The sequence below is a fragment of the Perognathus longimembris genome, chromosome 13 (assembly GCF_023159225.1).
Source record: "Perognathus longimembris pacificus isolate PPM17 chromosome 13, ASM2315922v1, whole genome shotgun sequence".
NCBI classification, from domain to species: Eukaryota; Metazoa; Chordata; class Mammalia; order Rodentia; family Heteromyidae; genus Perognathus; species Perognathus longimembris.
In genome coordinates, this window is record NC_063173.1 from 61487654 (window position 1) to 61505992 (window position 18339).

The window sequence follows — 18339 nt, forward strand, 5'->3', positions numbered from 1 at the left end:
GAGGCTATGTGTTTGGTCTGTCTGCCCCTGGTGTTTCCAGTGGGCAGAACCCCCCTCCCCCCTCTGTGATTAACAGGCAATGTGTGTCTTTGGCATAGCCTGACTTCCTTGTTGCTCCGGGACCTTACTGATCGTGGGGCTTGCCAAGGATGGAGAAGAGCCAGGTGGGCTTTGCAGGTAGCAAGGCCAGGGGTGGCCTGGAGACTAGGGGGTGGCATCTGGCGGTTTCCCCTCAGGCTCCAGGCTTGGGACCTACAGCTCCATTGTCTGCCTGCGTGTGTGTGTGTGTGTGTGTGTGTGTGTGTGTGTGTGTGTCAGGGTGGCGGGCCCTTTAACACAGGGCTTCAGTGCCAAGGAGGCCATCCTCTGTCTGGGCTGTCTTGACAGGCTGTGCTTAGAGCAGATGACAGAGCAGCAGCTTATGGGCTGGGTACGGATCCCTGACCCCTGCTCTGGGCCCGGGGTCCAGGGACAGCTGCTCTGAGGTTGAACCCCGCGAACACATCCTGAGTATCAGAGGTTCACTCCACTGGCCCAAAGTGTGCCGGAATAGACCAAGTCTAAAGTCACTGCTTTATGCTCTTGACAGAGGGGCGCTACACTGAACCCCCAGCCCCCCCCACCTAATTGTGTTCACCAAGGAGACATTGCCACCTTCTCTCTTCTCCACGTGTGCCCTCTGTGAATTAAATCGGTGGGCCTCGTACAAGCATACACGTGAGCGCTTGTCCAAAGTGGCAGAGCACATGACCCCGCCCACTCCTTATCTGAGAGACGGGTGTGGTTGAGTTCTCCGTGCAGCCTGAGAGCTTGAAGGCGCTGGGTGGGTGGGTGCGGGCCAGGGCCCTGACACCCCGACAATCAGCTGACAGGTCTGCCCTCGTGGACTGGTGGCCGCCACACACGGCGGCAGCTCAGGGCCAAGGAGTGCAGGACGGGAGGGGAGGCCCTGGCACCCAGGACCACGGAGGATGTGAAGGTGGTGATGGCCCAGGACTGGGTGTCATCTGGAGAGAGCGTGCACAGGGGGAGAAGCGCCTGGGGCCAGGGAGGGTGCCATGGAGGACTTGCACTTGGGAAGGTGCTCTTGGCCAGAGCCCTGGAGGCATGCGGCGGGCATGAGGTCGTGTTGTGCTGGGGCCACGCTGAGGGACGTGGACACCACCCCTGGGGTGGGATGGAGGAAACAGAAAATAGAGTGGCCCTGGCTTCGCGTTCTTTGGCCGTCGTGTTAGCTGGATGTTTGCCATCTCAGATAAGAGATTTTGTGCTGGGGATATGGCCTAGTGGCAAGAGTGCCTGCCTCGGATACACGAGGCCCTAGGTTCGATTCCCCAGCACCACATATACAGAAAACGGCCAGAAGCGGCGCTGTGGCTCAAGTGGCAGAGTGCTAGCCTTGAGCGTGAAGAAGCCAGGGACAGTGCTCAAGCCCTGAGTCCAAGGCCCAGGACTGGCCAAAAAAAAAAAAAAAAAAAAAAAAAAAAAAAAAAAAGAGATTTTGTGACATCAAAGTGTGCGTGACTGACAAGGTGCCGGTGGCTCACGCCCGTAACGCCTATCACCCTAGCTATTCAGGAGACTGAGATCTAAGGGTCACATTTTGATGCCAGCCGTGAGACTTTTGTCTCGAATTAACCCGCAAAAAGCTGGAGCTGTGGCTCCGATGGCCTTGAACTCCGACAACAACAAAACCCCAGTTCAAGCCCCACCACTGTCACACACACAGACACAGAGAATGTGGGAGTTTCCTGGGGAATCCTCAAAAGAGATGCCCGAGACAGCCTCACAGGCCCCCGGGATGAGGCGGGCGCTCGATGGCCATTGGGAGGCCAGGACCGTCCAGCCAGGCCACCCCCGGGGCCTGGCCAGTGGAGCATTGCCAAGATCAGGCCGCCATTGAACCAGTCAGAATGGCCCCGCTGCCCAGGACCGGAGCCTTGCTGCCTTTGTAGGGGGTCGAGCTCACTTGCCCAGGCCGCCCAGACTGAGAGCAAATGGCATGGCCTCTCTGCCCTGTCTACCGCCCAGTTCTTGTCTGGGGCAGGGCATTTGCACAGGCTACCATCCTGCCCCCATCCCGTCTTTTTCCAGTCAGCAGCCAACATGGTCTATAAAAAGGCAAACCCAGTTGGGAATGTGGCTCCGTGGTGGAACTTATGCCTAGACTAGGCGAGGTCCAGGCTCCATCCCCAGCACCACAGAAGTGTGTGTGTGTGTGTGTGTGTGTGTGTGTGTCCCCTCATTGTTCACCATGGCTACAAGGCCCTAAGTACCCTGATCCTTATCCTCCTCTCATCCCCCCCCCCCCACTGCTGCTCAAGGGCTCCAGCCCCTGACTCTAAGCCCACGTGCGACTCTCAGGGAAAGCCACGGAGGGGGTGGACTGCGGCCAGCTGGCCCCGCCTCCTCCCCCACCCCGAGTCTGCTTCATCAAGGGTGGGGCTGGAGAACTGGCCCTTCCTGCGGGGGTGACTCCCCCAGGGCCCTGAATTTCTGATTCGGGAATGGTGCTGCAGAGTGGCCTGAGCTCGGGGGGGGGGGGGGGGGGGTGGGGGCCGGGGGGCACCTGAGCTGTTACTTGGTGGGTGCGAGGGGCCTGTGCTGACAGCTGTCACGTCTCAACCCGGCTGGCTTGAAGCCAGGTGAAAGGGGATGTTAGGGCTCGACAGTGACCCCTTAGAAAGCGCAAGTGAGGCAGGATTTGGGGGACGCCCATCTCTCAGGCTGCTGGCCGGGCTGCCCCCGTGGCCTGCGTGGAGCTGCCTTCCTTGGGTCTCCTTGATGCGGGAGGGGAAGGGCAGCCTGACCCCAGGGCTTCAGGGTCCAGTGGGGAGGGGGCACTGTCACAGTGACCCATGCTACTGTCCCTTCCACCCAACCTGTGGGGGACATGTGGCAGCCCCCAGCAAGGCACCGGGATTGATCGGCGTGCCCACCTATTGGAGTAAATACGGTGAGGAGGGGGCTGTAGCTGTAGTGCCTTGGGGGGCGGGTGAGACTTTTGCTGCCCAACTATTAGAGTAACTAGGACTGTTGATTAGAGGCCACGGTCTCTGTCGCACGTGGCCCGTGGCAGCAGGGTTTCTGTGACTGTTCTGTTGGCTATTGGGAGGAATACGAGCAGAGAGTGTGGGTCACTTGAGGGGCCAGGGCCACCCCTGGTTGTGCCCACACACCAGGGCCAGCGGGATTCCGGGCACGCTTCCGGGTGCCGGGGGTCACTAGGGCAGAGCTGGCCTGGTAACAGTTTTTATTTGGGGGCTGCCTAGCAGGGTGGTTCCATTGGCACCCCACCTCCCCTTCGTAGGCAGGAGGGGAGCCTTGAGCAACAAGAAGCCGGGGTCAGTGCTCAGGCCCGGGCTCTCCAGGCTCCCTGGATAGTGGCTGGTGGCCAAAGCTGCCTCCCCAGGGGGCAGGGGGGGAGCTGGGAGCTGACCACTGAGCACAAAGCAGAGGGGAAGGAAGGCCAGAGTCCTGCCCTCTGCCACCAGCTTCACCCCCGGTGTGGCAAGCAGTCGCCCGAGCCAGCAGGACTCATGCCTGGAAGTGGTGGTCACCAGGGTGGGCACGTGCCCTGGGCCTGCAGCGAAACCCTTGCCCCCCGCTGGCCGAGCCCAGGCAGGGAGGGGGCCGTTCCGTTCTGGGCTTCCTGCCTGCCACTGGGCAGAGACGGGTCCCCTAGGCCATTAGGCCCCCCGGCCCTGGAGCAGCCGCCTGGGGCTGAGGGAGTTGTGGGTTTGGAGGCCTGGCCAAGCAAGAGACACGGGGCCAGGGAGGCGCGCTTTCCACCAAGCCTCCCTTTCCTGTCCTCCACTCTCCAGGCTGGCAGCCAGCCATGAGCCGCCAAGAGCCCTGCTCTGTGGGCGGGTCACCACCCCGGGCCCGCCAGGCCTCCCACACCTCACGTGGCGCCTCTCAGGGTCAGAACGCCCAGACCAAGGCTGCCCGAAGGCAGGCAGGCCCCAGCCAGACCCTGCAGCTGCTCAGACACCCTCCCTCCCTCCTCCGCCCGGCCACCCGCTGCCGCCCTTGGCTTGTGTCCCAACCTGTCCTGAGCTGTCCCCTTCTCCGGCTGATCCCAGCATTCAGAGGGGCAGCGAGTCCCCGGCAAGCATCCACTGGGGCCTGGGCTCCGGGGGCCTGGCACTGTCACCTGCAGAGCACACGGTGTCCCTGCGTGGAACAGGACCAGTGACACCCCTGGCCCAGGGCCTGGAGACCTGGGGGGGGCACTCTGTCTCATCCCCCCAGCCAGCCCTTTAGTTAAGAGCTACCCCTCTTTTTTTTTTTTTTTTTTTTTTTGCCAGTCCTGGGCCTTGGACTCAGGGCCTGAGCACTGTCCCTGGCTTCTTTTTGCTCAAGGCTAGCACTCTACCACTTGAGCCACAGTGCCACTCCTGGCCATTTTTTATATATGTGGTGCTGGGGACTCGAACCCAGGGCTTCATGCACGCTAGGCAAGCACTCTACCACTGAGCCACGTTCCCAGCCCAAGAGCCGCAGCTCCGTGGTGGTCAGCTCCGGGTACAGGGTCTACCTGGCTGAGGAGAGGGGACGGAGAGCCAAGGATGGAAATGCCACTCCTCTCTGGGCCTCAGTGTCTCCACTTTGGAGGTGCCGTCGCCTCTGGCCTATCCTGCCCCCCAGCAGCAGATCCTGGGACTCCTGCACACAAGCACCCCCAAGAAGCAGCCTAGACACCACCGTGGACCTCCAGAGCCCTTCTCCTTACCCAAGCTTGGTGCCTGGCCCACCACAACTCCTTCAGCCAGTCTACCTCTTGTGTTTAACTTTTGTGTTGGCACTGGCGCTTGAACTCGGGACCTGGGCGCTGTCCCTTAGCTTTTTCACTCAAGGCTGGCACCCCACCACTTGAGCCAGAGCTCCACTTTTAGCTTTTTGCTGGAGATAAGAGTCTTGCCGACGTTCTGCCCAGGTTGGCTTCCAACTGTGATCCTCAGAGCTCAGCTTCCTGGGTAGCTAGGACGACCGGTGTGAGCCACAGGCGTTCTTGAATCCTTGTAGAGATCTTGACAACCCGCGTCAAGTTTCCAGGAACTTTCAAGAGTGTGAATCTGCGTCCCCACCCCCTCTGCTTTCTCACATCCCCGTGGGAGACGGGTCCATCTTTGGTGCCGCTGAGCACCCCCCGCCCCCCCCCCCCCCCCCGGCAGAGGACGGCGATGGTCTTGCGGCTCGAGCTGCACCCTCCTCCTTTCCTGTGGGGGGCTCTACCTGCTTCTGCCCCGCATTCCCACAGCCAGGCCCAGGAGAAAAGGATGGAACCCACCCAGAAAGCAGGCATGGCTTCACGCACCTCCCGGGCGGTGGGCGGCGTCCCGGCCCTGGCGGGGCAGCGGGGAGAGGAGCCCGCTTTGAAGCCAGTCCTCGCCCACGGCAGCGCCATTCTGGGTTTCCACTGTGGGCCTGGCTCCAGGAGGGGAGTGTGGGCTGAGGCCGCTGCGAGGCCTAGATTCTGCCTCTGAATAGCAGCAGTCCTCGAGTGACAGGTCCCTGAAAAGCAGGTTCCCCGAAGGGAAGGGCAAGCAAGGCTTCGGGAGACTTGTCTACAGGCGCAGACTGGTGTATGGAGCTGTCACCTTGATCCTAAAATGTGAGGCTCAGCCCCAGCGTGGAGGCGCTGGGGGCCGGGCCTGGCTCTGCTCCGATCTGGGTGGGTCATCCCCCGGCCAGGTGAGCTTTCCTGGAGGTTACTGGAGGTGAGGGGACACAGGTGTTCCTTGGGGGTGACTGGCACCGGCGGGCAGCCTCCATGGGCCCCGAGGGGCTCTGTGAAAGCCCATGGAACAGCATCTCCTTCAGCTCTTCTGGAATATGGGGGCGAGAGCAGAAAGCCAGGTAGTACCTCTGTTCCTCTGTCCTCACAGAGTCCTGCCCCAGCTGGAAATCTTGCCCTTGGACTCTCACTTCCTGGCACTGATCTGGGATCCCCAGCCAGGTCTGGGACCTGGGGGTACACAGTAAATTCCAGACATTTGGGGAGCCAAATGTCCCAAGATGCCCAGGTCCCAGTTCCCCCCGCCCCCCACCATCTGCTGGGCCATCCTCTCAGTGGAACTCCGGCTCTTTAGGGGACCCTGCCTAAGTCTGGCCACACCCTTTCTGCTTTTACTGATGTGCGGTCCCCCGTGGCTGGTCCCCCGTGGACCCCACCCCTGCCTCCTTCCGTGGCGGGCAGTGAGCTGCTGCTGTGTGCTTGGTGTGTCCCAGGCATTGGCTGTGGCACCGCCTGCCCTCGACTATGGGCGCCCCTGGGGAGGCCCCCCCCCAACCTGTGCTGGGGAGGGCTTCCTGCCAGGGCCCTGCTCTGTGGACTGACTGACTGGTCCTGTGGACAGGGAGTGGTGTGGTGGCTAGGACACCGGTCAGCAGTCAGCAGACGGTGCGCGAATCCCCGCCTGCGTTCTGGGCCTTAGCTTGCTGGTCTGTGAAATGAACCATCAAGCTAACCACATCGCGGGACGCCACGGGACTTGGCCAGGGCAGGCGCTAGGATGTGTGTATGACCCGCGGTCTCGGGCCTGCGTGGAGGTGGCACGGGCCCCCAGCTCAGGGAGGGACCATTCTCCTCACTAGTGAAAGTCCTGACTAGTCATTAACTATGGCGAGCCAGGCTCCGGTGGCCACGCCTGTCATCCTCGCTACTCGGGAGGCTGAGATCTGAGGATCATGGTTCAAAGCCAGCCTGGGCAGGAAAGTCCATGAGACTCCTACCTCCAAAGTGGAGGTGGTGTGGCTCAAGTGGTAGAGTGTGCCAGACTTGAGGGAAAAAGTCAAGTGAGAGCACGAAGCCCGAAGTTCAAGCCCCAGGACTGGCAGTAATAGATAGGTAGGTAGATGGGTAGATAGATGTTGTGAAATAACTAAACACAGAAAGCATACCTAATGATATTGTTAGTGCTTGGAAGCTGGGAGCCCGGGAGATGGAGGGAGGAAGCCCCCCTGGGTCCCCGGGGCCTCGGCATCGCCCTTCCCCAGGGAGCTGCCGTCCCGGCTCTCCAAGCGGACATTCCCAGGCACGCCTGGGTGCTTTGACTGGACGGGGACTCCATACGCAAACCCCGCTCCTCCGGCTTGAGTCCCACACATCCCAGCCGCCTCCTCTCCCGACCCGGGCACTTCAGAGCCGCCTGCAGCTGGAAAGGCGCGCCGGGCCGCCGTCCGCGAGCCCTTTTGTCTGCGGCCCCCAGCACCTGGTCCTGGTTTGCTTTCTTGGCTGTGGGGACAGAGGTCACGGTGGAAGGGTGGTCGTTTGTTTTCCTGCCCTCGAGCCACTTCTGCAGCCAGGCCTCCACGGGCCCACGCGCGCGGAGCTCCTCTGAGGTGTTCGTGGTCCAGAGAGCCCTGGGAGGGGCCCGCGTGGCCTGGGGTTTCTCCCCGAGTCTCGTGGCCCGGGGGCCTCCCCGCCACCTCTGTCCATCTGGTCTCGGCAGGGTGCTGCCTGAGGCCTGCAGAATGCAGGGTGGACCCCGAGAAGCTTCCAGGTCCTCTTTGGTCTTCGAGCGACCAACATACTGAATTTTGTTCCCTTTTTCCCTTTTCCGCATTGTTTATTGGCATCGGCTTGTTTGTACGAGGAGGGTTCATTTTGACACGTCCATTTTTGCGTGCCACATCCCTTGATCAGACGTGCCCCCTCTGTCTCTCCCTCCTCCTCCTCCCCCCTTATTTTGTTCATTGAAAACACAGAACACGGGCTGCGTGGGGGTGGCCCGCGCCTGTCATCCTCACTGCGCAGCCAGGAGGCAGAGGTCGGGCAGACCGCAGCTTGAGGCCAGCCTGGGCAGGAAGTCAGGAGACCCCCATCCCCACGAGCAGCCAGGGGTGGCTGTGTCTGCCTGTTTCCAGCCACCGCGGGAGTGTGGAAGGTGATGGCCACCAGGGGTCCCATCTCAGAGGTGACCGGAGCCTCCAGGCACCACGCATGGCGCCTGTGACCTGAGTGACGCGGGGGGCGGGGGGCGGGGGGGCCGAGCGGGGAGGGTCACCGCGGAAGGTCGGCCCGGGCAGACACAGGAGATCCCTCCCCGCCGCCGCGGAGCAGGGTGACACCTGCCTGCAGCCCAGCTCGGGAGAATGGCGGCCCCGCAGACCCGAGCTCGGCAGATAAAGCCAGCGTGGTGGCGGGCACTTGTCACCCAGCCTGGGCACGAGGTGAGGCCCGTCTCCAGAGGAGCCGGGGAGCCGGGCCTGCCAGGGAGGCTCCGCCTCTGCATCAGTGCACCCCAAAGGGGACCCTGACTAAGATGCTGTGCCGGCCTCCGGGGGTCTGCAGAGCAGGCTGGAGCGGGGCTCGTCCCCGACAGCAGGGGCGGCCTGCTGGGGGCGCTGGAGCAGCGCCGGGGCCGGGGGTCGTCCCCACCCATCTGAGTCCCGGGAGGGGAGTCCCCTCTTGGCGCCCAGCTGCAGCACCTGGGCCCTGGGCACCACTTGGCAAACGGCTGGCTCTGGAGCCCGGAAGGCTGCGGCCCTGCCTGGCGGGCTGGCTTCCTCCGAGCAGCAGGAGGGTTTGGCCCACCCCTTCCAGCCTCTGCGGCTGCTGGCCTGGGCCGCATCCCTGCGAGCCGCCCTCCGTTCCCTTCCTCCCCTCTCCTCAGTGTCCATAAGGAGCCCGTCTGTGTGTCGGGCCCACCCGACCCACCCCCATGGCCTCCACAGGGCCCTTACTTCCCAGTAGCACTCAGTGGGAAGCCCTACAGTCAGGGTTCAGCCCTCTGTGCCACGGAGCCTCTGGGGACCCGGGTGGCTTTCTCAGCCCCAGGCCTCATTTCAGATGACATTGGACAAGCAAGGAGCCACCACCCCGCCACGCAGCCGTGGGTGCCCGGGCCGTGGGCAGTACGCTGGGGAGAGGGCTGTGGGAGGGGTGGAGGCCTGCTTCCTGTGTGCTGGGCGCGGGCCGTGGGCCTCAGCACCTGGGGATGAGAAATTGGGCTCTGGGTCCCCCGGGGCCTGCCTGCCCTGGCACAGGAGCCTGGCCCACACGCTGTGCTGGCGGCCAGGGGCGTGGACACCACTCCCCCTCAAGGGTCCCCCAGCGACTCCCCGAGGTTTGGGGCTCTGGGCCTCTCCACAGCCCAAGGAGAAACCAACAGCCGTATTGCATCAGCGATGTTTACCTGGGAAACTAAAAACAGTCTGGAAAGAAAGGGGAAATTCCCAGCTGCCCATCCCCAGGGGCTCAGGACTTTGCTCAGAGTCAGAGCAGCTCCTCACCAATGCCCTGCAGAGGAAGCCCCACCCTGCAGCCCCCCCCCCCCCCCCCCCCGTGCCCCGGCAGCGTAGTGCCACCCCAGGAACCCCGGGACCCCTAACTTGTTGTGTGTGTGCAGGTATGTGTGTGCGTGTGTGTGTCCCTGTGGTGCACATCTGTGTGTCTGTGGCTCCGACACATATCTGTGTGCACACTCGTGACTGGACGGCTGCCGGGGCCCGACCTCAGTGGCCGGGACCCCGTCAGACCTCACCATGCCCCGGAAGCCAGCGCGGGGCCCAGGGGCCTGTGTGACCCCATCAGACCTCACCATGCCCCAGAAGCCAGCGTGGGGCCCAGGGGCCTGTGTGACCCCGTCAGACCTCACCATGCCCCAGAAGCCAGCGCGGGGCCCAGGGGCCTGTGTGACCCCATCAGACCTCACCATGCCCCAGAAGCCAGCGTGGGGCCCAGGGGCCTGTGTGACCCCGTCAGACCTCACCATGCCCCAGAAGCCAGCGCGGGGCCCAGGGGCCTGTGTGACCCCGTCAGACCTCAGTGCCCCGGAAGCCAGCGCGGGGCCCAGGGGCCTGTGTGACCCCGTCAGACCTCACCATGCCCCGGAAGCCAGCGCGGGGCCCAGGGGCCTGTGTGACCCCGTCAGACCTCAGTGCCCCGGAAGCCAGCGCGGGGACCATGGGCCTGTGTGACCCCGTCAGACCTCAGTGCCCCGGAAGCCAGCGCGGGGCCCAGGGGCCTGTGTGACCCCGTCAGACCTCAGTGCCCCAGAAGCCAGCGCGGGGCCCGGGGGCCTGTGTGACCCCATCAGACCTCACCATGCCCACGCCTTGTGTCCCATACTCCGCATCTGTTTCCACCTCACCTGCTGCTCACGTGGCTCCTGTCCGTGCCGCTCTGGGACTTGTCATCTCAGAGTGTGACCAGCGTGTCAGCCAACGACCAAATTTAGGTGTGGGAGCGTTGAGGACGGTGAGTTTTGTCACCTCTCCTCCGGAGCCCTTTCCTGCCCTGGTGGCCCTGGGACTCGGGTCCCTTCTCCATGCCAGATGCTCTCCGTCTTGAGCTGCGCCTCCAGCTGCAGCAGAAGCGGGGTGCGTGCCACTCTGCTGAGCATGGGCTGGGCAGCCAGTCGGGAGCAGAGCCGGTCAGGCCGACACAGAAACTCTCCACCGTGCCAGGTGAAGCCAGCAGGCCAGGCGCGAACCCCCCGCCTCTCGCTGCTGTCGCCTTGTGGGCTGCCTGCCCACGTCGTCCTCACCTGCCCGCCAGGGGAGGGGAGGGGAGGTTCAGCGGCTAGGACATAGGATTGAAGCGTTCTCTTGTGCCTTGTGGTGTGTGGTGTTGGAGTCACTTCCGCTCCTGTCTGGAGGCTCTGTGTATGCATTGGTGGGACCCCAGGGTCCCTGGGGCCCTGTCCTCTTTCATGCAGTTGGCCACCCCAGGGTGTCTGACTCCATCAGGTCCTCTGGCAGAGGCCAAGTTCTACAGTTCCAGGCAGCAGCATGGAAAGGGGGGGCACTCAGCTTATCGTGCTCCCCAGCACCGGCCAGCCTGGCCTTGCTACGCCCTACAGCCCCCGTCGCTGCCCAGGTGCCCCAGATCCCAAGGAGGCTAGAATGGAGGTACAGGAGCCCGAGGTCCTTCGTGTCTCCTCGCTCAGACACAAGGCTTCCCGAGGGACCCCGGGGCCGGTGCACGCCCACAGCGGGGGCAGGGGGACTCGGACCCCAGCCCGCCCAGGGGTCATGCCTGAGACATTAGTGCTCCCCTTTCCGACAGCAGACCCCAGGGAGCATGGGCCTCTGGGGAGGAGAGGACCTGGGCACAGCGCCATTGGGAGCCCGGCCGCCCCAGCACGCGGGAACTTAGCCGGGTGTGCCGCTCTCGGGTGGCCCTGCTCCATGACGCCGCCCGGGCCACCGCCTTCCTGGGCTCTGCTCCGCCTGCAGTGCCCAGAACCAACCCAGCACCTGATCCGCTGGGGCTGCGCGGGGCCGCCCCTCCCTCCCTCGGGGGGCTCCGCAGGGCCGCTCCCCGGGGGAGGGTCAGAAGACTTCCTGAAGGGCCCTCAAAGTCAGCAATGGCTGCCACCCCATCTCCATACCGCTGGAGCCCGGGGTCCCTGGTCCTGCTGAGGGGGCAGAGGGAGAGAGGGGAGCGGGAGAGAGACAGGCAGAACCGGCCTAGCTCGCGGCTCACGCTGCTTTGCCTGCCACGCGGCAGGCGACCCCCTCCATCAGGGAGAGTGCGCGGCGGGACCAGCAAAGCCTGCCCTGCGGCTGCCCAGGCTTTCCCGTCGGGTGACCGGGCAGCCACCACAGCTCCGTCAGGGCCAGGAGCAGGGACGTGAAGAGCTGTCCCACCGGGAGTGATGCGCTGGCCTGAGGGAGGAGCTGGAGGGGGGCGTCCTGGCAGGGGGTGTCCTGGAGGGGGGCGTCCTGGCAGGGGGCGTCCTGGAAGGGGGCGTCCTGGCAGGGGGCGTCCTGGCAGGGGGCGTCCTGGAGGGGGGCGTCCTGGAGGGGGGGCGTCCTGGAGGGGGGCGTCCTGGAGGGGGGCGTCCTGGAGGGGGGGCGTCCTGGAGGGGGGGCGTCCTGGAGGGGGGCGTCCTGGAGGGGGCGTCCTGGAGGGGGGCGTCCTGGAGGGGGGGGCGTCCTGGCGGGGGCGTCCTGGAAGGGGGCGTCCTGGAAGTGGGCGTCCTGGAGGGGGGCGTCCTGGAGGGGGGGCGTCCTGGAGGGGGCGTCCTGGAGGGGGGGCGTCCTGGAAGGGGGCGTCCTGGAAGTGGGCGTCCTGGAGGGGGGCGTCCTGGCAGGGGGTGTCCTGGCAGCGAGCTTTGGGTACAGTGGCCAGCCAGGGCACCAAGGCGGAGCATCTGAGCGGGAGCCCAGGACCCTCTGCAAGTGTGCGTGCAGAGAGCGATGGTCTCTTCTTCGTCGGCACAGCCAGGCAGGCTCTGCTCAGGACGGGGTGGGGACATCCTGGCTGGGGACCACTTCCAGGAAGTGGGCACGCGCTGGCCAGCCACGTGCCGCGTTGCTGTGGGGAGGGTGCACTCGGCCCGGGTGCTCAGGCGGCCAGGTGGACGCGTGCCAGGGACAGGCGGGCTGGCCAGGCCCGCGGGCATGTGACGGCTGAGTCAGCCCTGAGGAGCTGAGGCCTGGCCCACGCCGGCCCGTGGGCAGGGCAGGACACTTCCTGCCCCTCCTGGGCGCGGCCACGCCACCGCCGTGCCTGGGGAATGTCTGCCTCCCTCCCCCATGCCAGCCACCCCCAGCCAGATCAGATAGTGCTTGGTGGAAGGCCTAGGGGCTTCAAGGGGCGGCAGCCTAACCCGTGGGAGCCTCGGGAGACAGCCCAGGCTTCCCAGGGCAGGCCCCGGTGGCCAGTCCACCCTGGACAGGGCGGCCCGGCGCATTCTGGGTTAGGAAGGGCAGCTGGGGCCAGACCGAGCTGCTGTGCCCACTCTGTGTGTGGCCCAGGGGCCGGGAGGTTTCCTCAGAGCAGAGACCCACGGCTGCTGGCCTCGAGACCTTAGCAAGGATTTGGAAAGCACAGTGCTGGCACGATGTGGCTGCCTCCGTCTTTTAACTGACGGCTGCTGCCGGAAGCTGCTGTCCCTTCAAGGGATGCCGTGGTCCTCTGATGGGTCCGGTGTGCAGAGCCTGTTCCGTGACCTCTCCCCTCGGTGTGGGATTTGGGGGCAGCTCCCCCGTCCAAGCCCTTAATGAGAGCCCATTGAATTCGAGACCTGAAGCTGGGCACAGGCATGATGCTGGAGACACCTACCAGTGGGGGGGAGGGAGAGAGCGAGAGAGCACATGGGCAGCCAGAGCCGTCCCCCCCCAGGACCCCTCGGGCAGGCCCCGGGCTGGGCTGTGGAAGAGAGGATCCCGGCACACGGTGGCCGTCACCGGCTCCCGCGGGGCTCCTGCGGGCGCGCCCTCACCCCACTCCTTACACACGGCGCGGGGGGGAGCGTGGGGAGCCGGGCTCACGTGACCTGGTGCTCCGCACGGCGCCCAGGCATCTGCAGGGTGACCAGAAAGAACCAGATCGGAATTGTCTTCTCCACTCGGGCCCACGCAGGTGGGAGGCACAGGAAGCCGGACACTCCGTGGATTGCTTCCCGGAGGCCGGGCCTCTCCCACAGGGAGCCGAGACTGCTCCCCCCCTCCCCCCCCGCTCCCGCCCCAGATAAAGATTCCAGCGGCCCTGATAAATTGAGGCTGACCTTTCCCCACAAGGCGTCCTTTGTTGTGGCCCGAGGGTAGGTGGCTGTCCAGGCGGGGGAGGCCGGAGGGATCATGGCTGGGAAGGCAGCGCAGGCTGGGCAGGGGCCCCGGGCAGGGCATCGTGACCTTGCTGCCCGTCAGCTGGCCGTAGCCCGGGACCGGGGAACTTGTCCTAAGACAAGGGGGTGGCCTGCTCTGCGCTTGCCCCCATCTGCCCTGGGGCCCCATCCCCTTCATGTGGAGAGAGGAGGGGCACGGAGCCAAGCCCCGAGTGCGAGCAGACCCCGGCCCTGCCCTTTCCCTGCCCTTCCCTCAGCAGGACAGGAGGGAGGGGCGCCCTGGGGAAGGCAGAAGGGTATCAGGCGGTAGCTTCCGCATGTGGCTGGCACCCACAGGTCAACTCGACCAGGCCCTGCTGCCTCCAGCTAAACCGTGTGGACGTGTCTTGGCTGGGTCCCCGGGAGCGGTGGGCACTGTGGCCATCGGGCCTCGGGAGCCTGGACATCATCTGTGTAGGGCAGAGAAGGGCTCAGGATGCCAGGTGCAGAAGGACGTGTCCCTCCCGGAGGCCCCGGGTCCTGCAAGCTGAGCCTGGTACCGGCCCCGCATGCACCAAGGGGACACAGGCTGCCTCTGCCCCTCAGGACAGGGAGCCCAGAGAGCTCCTGGAGAAGGGCGGGGCCTGCAGGAAGGGGCGGAGCCTCGCCCTGGGCCCTGAGGCCCTGAGAAGCAAAGGCGGGGTCTAGGAGGTGGAGGGGGCGTGCCTTAGCCCTTCTCTGCCTCCCTTCCATCGTCCCCCCGTCCCGTGCCCCCTGCTGCTGCTCCGCAGCTCACGCACCGCTGCTCGTCCTCTCCATCCAACGCCCGGTCCCCAGCGCCCCTTGCCAAAGGTCGGTGCCCGCCTCTCCCTCCCGTGGACTCTGGCTGTGGGCAAAGTGAAGACAGAAGGGCGGCTGGGCCGGCAGGCAGGCCTGCCAGCTACGTGGGGTCTAGCCCGGAGGCGGAAACTGGACTTTTGGACAGGCGCTGCCCTCGGTTTCCCCTCTGGCCCCGGTGCCTGCAGGCGTGTCCAGCGGCTCTGGCGCTTCTCTGACTCTTCCTCCCAGGTGCCGGCAGGTCCTGGCCTGCGCCTGGCTTCGGGATGACAGGTCACGGTGGCCGTGGCGGTGGCGCGGAGCTGGGCAGCGGGGAGGGGCCTCGGCGGCCGTGAGGGGAGCCTGGCGGGGTTCGGGTGGCATCGGGTGACTGGGGCACTGGAGCGTGGCTTTGCTGGCTTTGGGCACGGAACAACCCTCATGGTGGCCGCAGGCAAGCGGAAGCCAGGACCCGGAGACGGGCGGCCGGGGCCTGAGGAGCCCGGAGCCCGGGGGCCACGGCTTTGGGAAGCCATAGGGCTGAGGCCCGGGGCTCTCAAGCAGGGGGTACAGGCCAGAGGTGGGCAAAGCAGCCCTTCGGAGGTGCCCAGCGTCGCTCTGTCCCAAGTGGCTGTGATTGACCCGTCAGCAGCCCCCCCTCCGTCCTTTCCCCTCTCCTCCCTTTCCTCGGCCTCTTTATTTCTTCCCGGCTCCCTTCCCTCCTCTTGTTCTGCCCTTCCCCTTAAGGGCGGGCACCCGTGGGAGTCAGGCTCTGGGCCCCCATCAGCCTTCCGCTCCCATGGGGCAGAGGAGGCCTAGCTGGGCTCCCTTCCCCAGCCGGCAGCCGCAGGGTCCCCAAGCCCTTCGCACAAGCCGCTGCCCCTCACCTCGTTCCTGACCGCTCCGGGGGCTTCGCCAACATCCTTACACTCCCCCGGCAGTCACCACCCCCCTGGGTGTGGCCTCTGTGAAGAGCGGGGTCCATCTGGGTTACGGGGGACATGGTCTAGAGCCAGCCCTGAGCCCTCGCTGACCTTCCTTCAGCGGAGACAGAGCCTGTGTAAAAGGCGCCGCCCGCCCTGGGCTCTGCCCTGGTGCAGTGGTGGGAGAGCCTGCCGCTCGGGGAGTGACGGCACTGAGCGCGTGCGGGGACCCCCTGGTGGGGGGGACCCACGGACACCGGCGAGTCTCCAAGGAGAGGAGAAAGAAGCGCCAGAGAGGTCTGGAGACAGATCAGTGGTGCAGTGCTTGCCTACTGCGCGTAAGGCCTCGGGTTCGATTCCTAGCACCACAAAAGGGAAAGGAGAGCCAGGGAGGACGTCCAGGAGCCCAGAGCTCTGCGGAGAATTCGCATTATGCGGCAGTTCTGGGAGGACAGTCCTCCTCCTGCGTGCGGAATGTGACTGGACCCAGCGCGGGGGCGAGGGGGCTCCCCAGCGCTGAGGCCCGCCACAGCATGGGGCTGGCGATGGGGGCCTCCCAGGGCGAGGGCGAGGGGCCCAGGGTCGTGATGGGAAGGGACTGTGCTCACATGGCCTTGTCCCAGTCCTGAGTGACACTGGCCATTGACTAGCAGCGCCTGTAAAACTCAGGGCAGGAGAAAGGGGAGGAGCCGAGGCTTCCGGAGAGCTCTGAAGCCCCTGAGCCACCGGCTTCAGCATCTGCGCCTCGCGGCTGGGTGGGTGAGAGGAGTCTGGGGACCTGCTGATAGATGGATGGATGGATGGATGGATGGATGGATGGATGGATGGATGGATGGGTGGGTGGATGGTGGGTGGATGGGTGGGTGGATGGGTGGGTGGCTGGGTGGATGGGTGGGTGGGTGGATGGGTGGGTGGATGGTTGGATGGGTGGGTGGGTGGGTGGATGGATGGATGGTTGGGTGGTTGGATGGGTGGATGGGTGGATGGATGGTGAGTAGATGGGTGGATGGTGAGTAGATGGGTGGATGGGTGGATGGGTGGGTGGATGGATGCATGGTTGGGTGGGTGGATGGGTGGATGGATGCATGGTTGGGTGGGTGGATGGGTGGATGGATGGATGGTTGGGTGGGTGTATGGGTGGATGGATGGTGAGTAGATGGGTGGATGGATGGTTGGATAGGTGGGTGGATGGATGAGTGGGTGGGTGGATGGATGGTGAGTAGATGGGTGGGTGGATGGGTGGGTAGGTGGGTGGATGGATGGATGGGTGGATGGATGGATGGGTGGGTGGGTGGATGGATGGGTGGGTGGATGACAGGTACAAAGAGAACATAAATGGGTAGATGGAAGGGAGGGTGGGAATGGAGACACATGAGTGAATAACGGAGTAAGCAGTAGGAGCCCCCTGGGCTGCCTGGCTGCTCTGAGAGAAGGCACAGGATGGGTTCTGAGGAGAAAGGCAGCCATGTCCTCTGACGTCTTCTCCACGTCCTCCCAGCCCTACCCCAGGCCGGGCCAGGTGAGCAGAAGGGACAGTGTGGTTGAGCCGTGAGCCAGCCTGGAGCTGGGCAGGTCAGAGGCCCGCTGCCTGCCCTGAGCCGGCTGCGCGGGGAGTGAGGCCGTGCCGCCGTCCCTGCCGTGCTGCCTGAGTGGCCCTCGCTGACCCACGCACCTGCTCTCCTGTGTCCCGGGGCCCCCAGTGGACACTGGGCTGCAGACAGGAGCCCCTAGAACCACTGATACCCTAGGCACCGTGCACACTCCTTTTGCTTGCCTTTCCTATTAAAAAATCGTCGTTATTATCAAGGTGACGTACAGAGGGGTTACAGCTACAGGAGTCAGGTGGAAAGCACATTTCTTTTTGGACTTGTTCCCTCCCTCACTCCCTTGCTCGCCCATACATTATACAGTTCATGTTCAGCACAAGGTCCTGTGGCCATGCCCACTCTCGAAGCCCCACCTGGCCCCCAGAGCCAGCGGGAGAGGCTGTGTCTGGGGCCAGGGCTGCCGGAGAAAGTGGGACCTCTGTGACCCAGGGAGGCTGTGGGCTGCATCCCCAGAAAGGGGGGAGAAGGGGGAGTCGCTCAGTAGGTCAGCAGGTGTTTGAGGGGCCCACCATGGGAGCGACACAGGAGGAGCCAGGGCCTTCAGTCCCCCAGCACGTCGGAGACTACAGGCCAGGCCTGCTTGGGGTCTGTCACCTGGAAGATGTGCGGGTCCGGGCGGGTCCAGCGCCCTCCCCTGGGGTGGCCTGTCCTGCAGGATGGGGGGCGGGACCATGCCCTGGCTGCCCCATCCTGCCGTGGCCCAAGGCTGCTTCCTGCCACCTTGCACCGCACAGCAACGCAGGGACCCAGCATCTGCGGCCGGATGTGGACCAAGCGCCTGGCGTGGGCAGGTCTGAGTCCTCCCATGGAGGCGGGGTGGCTCACACCTGCCGTCTTAGCTATTCAGGAGGCTGACATCCGGGGAACACAGTTCAAAGCCAGCCGAGGCAGGAAGTCTGTGAGATTCTCATCTCCAGTTAACCACCAACATGCAGGAAGTGGACTGTGGCTCAGGTGGTAAAGCACCAGCCTTGAGCCAACAAGCTCAGGGCCAGTGCCCAGGCCCTGAGTTCGAGCCCTAGCACGCAGGATAGGATATGACCCACCGCGCTTGGGCAGGGATCCGGGGTGAGGGGTGAGGGTCCCTTGGGGTGAGAGAGACAGGCCAGGCCCCCCAGAGCCCAGCCCACTGTCCGCTTCTCCTTGGCCCTGTGGGGCCGCCCGCGCTTCCCCGTGAGCTCTCCGCAGACGCCTGCTGTCGGCCGTGTCTGAGGCCATGGCTGTCTCCACCCTGGAGCGCACCACCAGGAGGGAGCTGTGTCCCGCAGACCCGGTGCTTGGCGGGTCTTCACAGGGAAGTGACTGCCAGGTCCTGTGCCAGGCCACCCCTCTGGCCACTGTCCTTCCTGGCTTCGTGCAAAGCAGCTTGGCCACGTGTCTTTCCCTGGCTGGCCGGCTCCTGCCCGTTCCGGCCTCCCCCAGGGTTCCAGACATCTCGGGGTTCCACCTGGCTCCCCCTCATCTCCGTTCCTCGCCTGGGCTGGTTGG

General features: G+C 64.9%; 1 protein-coding gene across 4 annotated transcripts in view; it reads left to right on the forward strand.

Annotated features, from left to right (window-relative positions):
* The window catches only part of Osbpl5 (oxysterol binding protein like 5), a 52935-nt gene that overhangs the window by 13562 nt on the left and 21034 nt on the right, over positions 1-18339 (forward strand). The window contains exon 1 of one of the 4 annotated variants that reach the window (XM_048361024.1): positions 5665-5723. The exons of the other annotated variants lie outside the window; for them this stretch is intronic. The gene's annotated coding sequence lies outside the window, so the exon portion shown is untranslated. Of the gene's footprint in view, positions 1-5664; positions 5724-18339 lie in introns of those variants that run through there. 4 annotated transcript variants of the gene reach the window in all.